The sequence below is a fragment of the Heptranchias perlo genome, unplaced genomic scaffold (genome assembly GCF_035084215.1).
Source record: "Heptranchias perlo isolate sHepPer1 unplaced genomic scaffold, sHepPer1.hap1 HAP1_SCAFFOLD_1636, whole genome shotgun sequence".
Lineage (NCBI taxonomy): Eukaryota > Metazoa > Chordata > Chondrichthyes > Hexanchiformes > Hexanchidae > Heptranchias > Heptranchias perlo.
The window spans coordinates 22,616-31,160 of NW_027138899.1; positions in this window are offsets into that span (position 1 = coordinate 22,616).

The window sequence follows — 8,545 nt, forward strand, 5'->3', positions numbered from 1 at the left end:
TCCTTTAAGACGCTCCTTAAAACCTGCCTCTTTGACCAAGCTTTTGGTCACCTGTCCTAATATCTCCTTATATGGCTCGGTGTCAAATTTTGTTTGATAATCGCTCCTGTGAAGCGCCTTTGAATGTTTTACTACGTTAAAGGCATCGTATAAATGCAATTTGTTATCACTGAATCTCCCTCAGACACGCCCGCTCACCTCATTTTAAAAAAAAGCACCCCAGGAACCCACTCCCAGGCCTGTGAAATCGGCCTTGAGGAAATGCAGGTTGACAGTAACGTCGCTGGATATCTGGGAATCCCCAGGCCCTCCACCAGCCGCTCGATCCCGGTCGGGAATCACGCCACCATTGACACTCTCTCGCAGTAGACTCGTGGCAGAACCTGCTGTTCCTTTATAGCATCATAGAATCGTATAGCACAGAAGGAGGCCATTCGGCCCATCGTGCCCGTGCCGGCTCTCTGAAAGAGCTCTCCAATTAGTCCCACTCCCCCCTGGCTCTTTCCCCGTCGCCCTGTGAATTCTATCCAAGTATTTATCCAATTCCCTTTTTGAAAGTTATTATTGAATCTGCTTCCACCGCCCTTTCAGGCAGCGAATTCCAGATCAGAACAACTCGCTGCATAAAATAAATTCTCAGCATCTTCCCCCGCCTGCCCCGGATCTCTTCCCGATTATCTTAAATCTGTGTCCTCTGGTTACCGACCCTCCTGCCACTGGAAACAGTTCCTCCTTATTTACTCGATCAAAACCCTTCATGATTTTGAACACCTCGATCAAATCTCCCCTTAACCTTCTCTGCTCTAAGGAGAACAATCCCAAATTCTCCAGTCTCCACACATCACTCAAGTCCCTCATCCCCGGTACCATTCGAGTAAACCTGCTCTGCACCCTCGCCAAGGCCTTGACATCCTTCCTGAAGTGCGGTGCCCAGAATTGGAATTTTCAGTTTGATACAGGCGGGAAGCAGTCGTGTTCCTTACCCGCCGCCCTGCCCGCTCACCTTTAAAAAGTCGCCCGACAGTGGGATCTCCCCGTCGGGGAGCGAGCAGTTGAACGGTTTCCAGTTCATTGCGAAAGTGGAGGTGGGGGTCGGAGACGGATTCAGGCTCCGCCGTGTCCCAGAGCTGGGGGAGCGAGTGCAGCCAGCTTCCTTCCTCCTGGATCAATGATTGACTCACCTCAGGTGTGTGCCTAGGTAACGGGTTCAAGTCCACTTCAGGCACCTTGACCTTCGAACTGTCTCAGGTAACCAAACGTTGGTCCAGGAGGCGAGCGGGGAGGGGATCTTTAAAGGGAAAGTCCTCCGAGTGAACAATCTGGTGAGAAATAATTATGGTCTGGGCACAGTGGGAGTTTTGCTTCTCCTCCTCCCACCCCCTCTCTCTTGAACGCACACCCTCGTCGGGGGGTGCAGGTTCCACAGGTACCACGCAGGGCCTCACCCGAGTCTCCGCTTTTCATGTGCAAACCCAGAGAGGGAGTGTCGTCTGGCTGTTCAACTATGAAGGGCATCGTGTTGCAATCCACCACTGGTCTCAGCCGATGTCCGCACACAAGCAGACACATGCACACAAGTACACAAACACACTCACGCACACAGACACATGCACACAAACGGGCACACAAACATGGACAGACATAAACACGCACACGGACAGATACGCACACAAGCACACACCACGTACACAAATGCACACACAGACAGGTATGCACACGAACAGACACTTGCACACACACATGGACAGTCACAAACACACACACGGACAGTCACAAACATGCACACATACATTAATGCAGATACACACTCAAAACACATGCACGCACAGACGTAAACACATGCACGCAGACATAAAACATGCAGACGTGCACACGTAATCACGTACACACAGATGTAAATGCGCACACACAGACGTAATCATATGCACACAGATAAACGTGCATACACAAATAAACACATGCACACACACAGATGTAAACACGTGCACACACACGTACAGACACTAACATACACTTTCCAGCAGGGTTTGCTGACCAGTGATCAGGTGCAGGAACCCTGCTGGTTTCTCCCCCTCCCTAACCCAGGGATGCGGAGGCCTACTGTCACACCCCCTCTGCAACTCCAGTCTAGACCAACTTACGACCTGTATACAGTGCCTTTTAATGTAGCAAAATGTCCTAAGGCTCTTCGCAGGGGTATGTGCAAAAAATGAGCTCCGAGCCAAAGGGCGAGTCATAAGGACAGGTGACAAAGAGGTAGGCTTTAAGGAGCATCTTAAAGGAGGAGAGGGAGAGGTTTAAGTAGTGAATTCGAGAGCTTAGGGCCGAGGCAGCTGAAGGCACGGCCGCCAATGGCGGAGCGATGGAAATCGGGGTGGGGGGTGGACAAGAGGCCAGAATTGGAGGAGCGCAGAGATCTGGGAGGGTGTAGGGGCTGGAGGAGGTTACAGAGATAGGGAGGGGGCGAGGGGAGTGGAATGTGTGGAAACTGAGACGGAGCAGGAGTTGGAGGTCCGATCGAGAGGGTCGGTGGTGAGGCGGGAGGGATGAGTTGTAGGGAGGGGTACTAGCCGTGGAGCACGGGGTACAGATGTTGTGGAGGCCTGGGAAGGTGTGGCTCTCTGTTTTCTGTGTCCGAGTCTCGGAGAGGGTCTATTTTGTTCTGGGGTTGGGGCGGTGGGGGGGGGGGGGGGAGGGAGGTGGGGAGAGGGAACAACCGAGAGAAAGAAAAAAGTAGCTTCCCAGCTGTTTTTGAACAGCTCCATACCCCGTGACCTGCGTCAACACCGAAAAGGTCAGAGGTCAAGGGGCACAAAGCTCCCCTCGCCGTCAGGACAATTGACCAAAACAGACGAACGTTGAGCCTGGGATTAACGGAACAAAAAAGTAGGATTAGGTCCCCAGCCAGCGAGTCCCTAAAACGAACCCCTTGTGGCGTCAGCACATCCCCCCTGCCGACTGGGCAGAACTCTTTGTGGGCCGGGCTGGGCTGGGATAGGGCCCCTCGCTCGTAGACGCACGCGCTCCATCCGGAGAGTTCTCTGTCTTTACAAATCTCAGCCCCCTCCCCCCGCCCCGTGCGTCCGGTGATAAATTCAGGAGGGGAGGCAGTCGCCCGCACTGAATCACACGGGCAGAATCCGAACGCAAGCAGGAGTTGGATCACAGGCCGGTCAACATGCCAGAGGCGAAAGGTAAATTCCAACCGGGGGGGGGGAGTGGCTGGATTTGGGAGGGGGAAGGGGGGGGGTTTGGGAGGGGGAAGGGGGCAGCTCCCACCCATCACCCTGCTCTCACCGCGGCCACCCTCCCATTCAGCCCGGGCGGTGAGCACCAGCTGTGATATTCGACTACAGGGGGCATCGTAGCCCAGCTCAATCCTGTCTCCCCACTGGGCCTCCGGGCGGACTTTCCAGCAGCAGCTACTGGGTAGTGGGCGGGAGCAGGGACCCCCTGGCTGATTTCTACGCCCCCCCCCCCCCACCCCACCCCAGCCCAGTCCACGAGCTGTGCCAAATGGCAGGCCTCTTTCAGGCGGAAGTGTGAAAGTTCACAAACGAGTATCCCCACTGGACGTCAACCCCGGATTCAGAGCCGGAGCTCCCAGATCTCTGCGCTCCTCCAGTTCCGGCTTCTTGCACAACCTCGATTTCATCGCTCCACCATTGGCAGCCGTGCCTACAGCCGTCTGGACCCTAAGCTCTGGAATTCCCTCCCTAAACCTCTCCACCTCTCTCTCCTCCTTTAACACCCTCCTTAAAACCTACGACTGAGAGTGTTTGATGGGACAGTGTAGAGGAGCTTCACTCTGTATCGAACTCTGTACCTGCCCTGGGAGTGTTTGACGGGACAGTGTCGAGGGAGCTTTACTCTGTATCGAACTCTGTACCTGCCCTGGGAGCGTTTGACGGGACAGTGCAGAGGGAGCTTTACTCTGTATCGAACTCTGTACCTGCCCTGGGAGCGTTTGACGGGACAGTGTCAAGGATCATTTGGAGGGACGTGCATTTGAATGAGTCAGTCAGAAACATCTCTCCGCACTCAATCGAATACTTTAGAAGTGCAGTGACTGTTGTTATGTAGGCAGTCATTTTGCACACAGTAAGATCCCACGAACATCAGAGAAACTTTGACAGGTAAAATTTGTTGCTTTTGAAGGATTAATCCCCGACGTTTGATCCCTTCTGATCGAGTGTTTCCATCTGTTCTCTCACAGGTAACAAATCGGATAAAAAATCTTCCACTAAGGTAGGTTGTGAGGGTGATTTTTTTTTTTAGCCCTCCTGGTGGCTGCGTCATCTGGTATGGTACCGAGTCTCACAGAGCAGGGATAGGGGCACTATAATTGGCCTCGCCGCCTCTGGGGTAAAGTGCAGAAGGTTTCCTGCTCCCGATCACCGTCCCCCAGTGCTTCCTTCTGACGGCTGAAGATAGGATCGGGTTTTGCTGCACACTCCCACAGTCGAATAGCTGCCAACATTCGGCCTCTGGGCTCAGATACGAAAACTGTCTGCCGTGGGGAGATGCTGGAGGGAGGGCAGCCACCCCATGGAACCTGGGCCCCGGGGAGAGTCAGGGCACTGGGTAAGGGGGAAAGAGACCCTTTCGCTCCTTACCCCACTGTTACAAACTTTTGATCCAGGGCCATTCTGAAGAAAGTTGCCCAATACTGTGATGGGACACGGGTCTTTACCTGCCCTGGGAGTGTTTGACGGGACAGTGCAGAGGAGCTTTACTCTGTATCTAACCCTGCACCTGCCCTGGGAGTGTTTGATGGGACAGTGTAGAGGGAGCTTTACTCTGTATCTAACCCTGTACCTGCCCCGGGAGTGTTTGATGGGACAGTGTAGAGGGAGCTTTACTCTGTATCTAACCCTGTACCTGACCCTGGGAGTGTTTGATGGGACAGTGTAGAGGGAGCTTTACTCTGTATCTAACCCTGTACCTGCCCTGGGAGTGTTTGATGGGACAGTGTAGAGGGAGCTTTACTCTGTATCTAACCCTGTACCTGCCCTGGGAGTGTTTGATGGGACAGTGTAGAGGGAGCTTTACTCTGTATCTAACCCTGTACCTGCCTGTGAGTGTTTGATGGGACAGTGTAGAGGGAGCTTTACTCTGTATCTAACCCTGTACCTGCCCTGGGAGTGTTTTGATGGGACAGTGTAGAGGGAGCTTTACTCTGTATCTAACCCTGTACCTGCCCTGGGAGTGTTTGACGGACAGTGTAGAGGGAGCTTTACTCTGTATCTAACCCTGTACCTGCCCTGGGAGTGTTTGACGGGACAGTGTAGAGGGAGCTTTACTCTGTATCTAACCCTGTACCTGCCCTGGGAGTGTTTGATGGGGACAGTGTAGAGGGAGCTTTACTCTGTATCTAACCCTGTACCTGCCCTGGGAGTGTTTGATTGGGACAGTGCAGAGGGAGCTTTACTCTGTATCTAACCCTGTACCTGACCCTGGGAGTGTTTGATGGGACAGTGTAGAGGGAGCTTTACTCTGTATCTAACCCTGTACCTGCCCTGGGAGTGTTTGATGGGACAGTGTAGAGGGAGCTTTACTCTGTATCTAACCCTGTACCTGCCCTGGGAGTGTTTGACGGGACAGTGTAGAGGGAGCTTTACTCTGTATCTAACCCTGTACCTGCCCTGGGAGTGTTTGATGGACGGGGACAGTGATCAGGTCTGGCCCAGGTATCAGTAAATCGGCTGCAGGTTCACTCAGCCTCTCAATAATTGAGAATTTTTCATTCAAATCTTACAGCAGGTTCCAAAGGAGCAGCCGAAGAAAGGCGATCAGAAAAGGGAAGAGAAGAAACAAGGAGGTAATGGCTGCTGCACAGCGCCCCCCTGATCGGAACAAACCCACACAGGGCCCCAGTCCCCCAGTCAATACAGTGAAACCGCAATGTGCCTGCTGAATGCAGTGTAATCGCACCGTCTACCAGGGTGTTTGGATATCGCCCGCGTACCTGGGTGTTTGGATATCGCCTGTGCTGTGTACCTGGGTGTTTATAGATCACCCATCGTCTACCTGGGTGTTTATATATCCCCCGCGTACCTGGGTGTTCATATATTGTCTGCGTACCTGGGTGTTTACCGTAGCGCCCGTGCCGCGTACCTGGGTGTTACGTAGCGCCCGTGCCGCATACCTGGGTGTTTGGATATCGCCCGCGTACACTGGGTGTTTGGATATCGCCTGTGCTGTGTACCTGGGTCTTTATATATCACCCATCGTCAGCCTGGTGTTTATATATCGTCTCGTACCTGGGTGTTTACGTAGCGCCCGTACCTGGGTGTTTACGTAGCGCCCGTACCTGGGTGTTTACGTAGCGCCCGTACCTGGGTGTTTACGTAGCGCCCGTACCTGGGTGTTTACGTAGCGCCCGTACCTGGGTGTTTACGTAGCGCCCGTACCTGGGTGTTTACGTAGCGCCCGTACCTGGGTGTTTACGTAGCGCCCGTACCTGGGTGTTTACGTAGCGCCCGTACCTGGGTGTTTACGTAGCGCCCGTACCTGGGTGTTTACGTAGCGCCCGTACCTGGGTGTTTACGTAGCGCCCGTACCTGGGTGTTTACGTAGCGCCCGTACCTGGGTGTTTACGTAGCGCCGTACCTGGGTGTTTACGTAGCGCCCGTACCTGGGTGTTTACGTAGCGCCCGTACCTGGGTGTTTACGTAGCGCCTCGTACCTGGGTGTTTACGTAGCGCCCGTGCCGCGTACCTGGGTGTTTAGGCTATGCCACGACCAGATCCGTAAGCCGGTCGAGGGTCGTGTTACCGATGCCAAACTGTCTCCGTGTTCTTTCCGAGAGCAGGACAATCGAAGGGAGAGGAGCAGTAACTTCCGGTGCTTCCTGAAGATGGCGTTGGAGGCACTGCTGGGGTCTTGCAGGCGGAGGCGGCGCCGACCTGACACGTGAACGCACGAGCTGAGGACGAGGCGCCGAGCTTTTCACCTCTTGTGAAAATTTACACCACAAATAAAGTAACTGAAGTCATCTAAAGAAGGGCTGTGTCTCGGGTTTCAGCAGAATTATTCGCAACAGAGTTCGGTGCCAGTGACTCACACAGGACGGGGGGTCCGTCCCCGTGATTCCCCCGCACGGTGACGGGACGGGGGGTCCGTCCCCCGCGATTCCCCCGCACGTGTGACGGGACGGGGGGGTCCGTCCCCGCGATTCCCCCGCACGGTGACGGGACGGGGGGGGTCCGTCCCCGCGATTCCCCCCGCACGGTGACGGGACGGGGGGGTCCGTCCCCGCGATTCCCCCGCACACGGTGACAGGACGGGGGGTCCGTCTCCCCGCGATTCCCCCGCACGGTTCAAATACCCAGTGCTTTTTAGAAGCTGGGATAAATCCTGCCACTTAATAACTTCCCTCGCGGGAGAAGGAGCGGGGACTGGACTGAATGCCAGCTGAGTCACCTCCCACAGCTGAGGAGGGTGAATGGAGATAGAGACACCTGGAGCAGTGAGTCTCCAGAGGGGGGGAGAGATGTGCAGAAGGAGGGTCAGGCATGTAATGTGAGAATGCGACACGATCGATGTACCAGGGGACAGCCCTGCTCCCCACAACCTCCCAATAAACAGACACAGGAAGAAATATCCAAATAGTTCTGATATATTTCAATATAAATACACCCACAGTTTGGCAATGCAGAATGGACAGTATAAAGGACAGGGGAATTGTAGGTCTCAGAATGCACACATCACCTGATCTGCAGTGTTTCAGCGGGGGAATGAGTGGATCTGATCCTGGAGTTATAAAAAGGGGTGTTTATACAAAGGAGGGGAGGGGAGGGAAAGAGTGAAATTAACACAAAGAACCATAGGACATAGGGACCCTCCTCCATCTCGCGTCCTGTGTCGCGATCCTCCAGATATCGAGTTAACGGTGGCCGTCGGCCCCTGGCAGAACGAGGAGAGGGGAGTTTCGGGGATGGAGGGGAGGGGGTGGGGGGGGGAGAAGGGACGGCTGTCTGAGTAAAACGGGAGACAGCGGCCTCGAGTGTGAGAGTCAGCGGATCGACCGTCCCTCCGTTCTAGGGTGGCCCGAACCCTCCTGAAGGCTCTCCGGGCATTGGGAGATTAATCTCGCCCGGACACAAACCCAGGGGGGGGCACTGTGTCCTTTTCTTCCCCACTGCATTTTCTTATGTACACTTTGCTTTGTTGGTTTTAAAAAATATTGGAGATTGGGGGGGGATAAAAGCTGTTCGACTGGGTGGTGGCGGTTGGAGGGTGGGAAAAATCACATAATGAACCGGGAATACGTTCGAAAGCCAGAGCTGGTGACCCCAGTTCACTGGCCTGAAATCCGATTAACAACCAGGGACATGAAGCCTGGAATTTAATTACGATGCGCCAGGCAGGGTCTGGACTGTAATCCTCCTGAGGTGAGCAGGGGGTTTCTGCGGGAGTGGGGGCCGGAGACCTTACTGAGAATTTTCCCCGGCTGTCGGGGGAGCAGGTTCCGTGTGGCCCACCCGGCCCCCCTCCGGGGGAAGGCGTACAGGCTGCAGAAGGCTACAGCAAGCACCTGTCA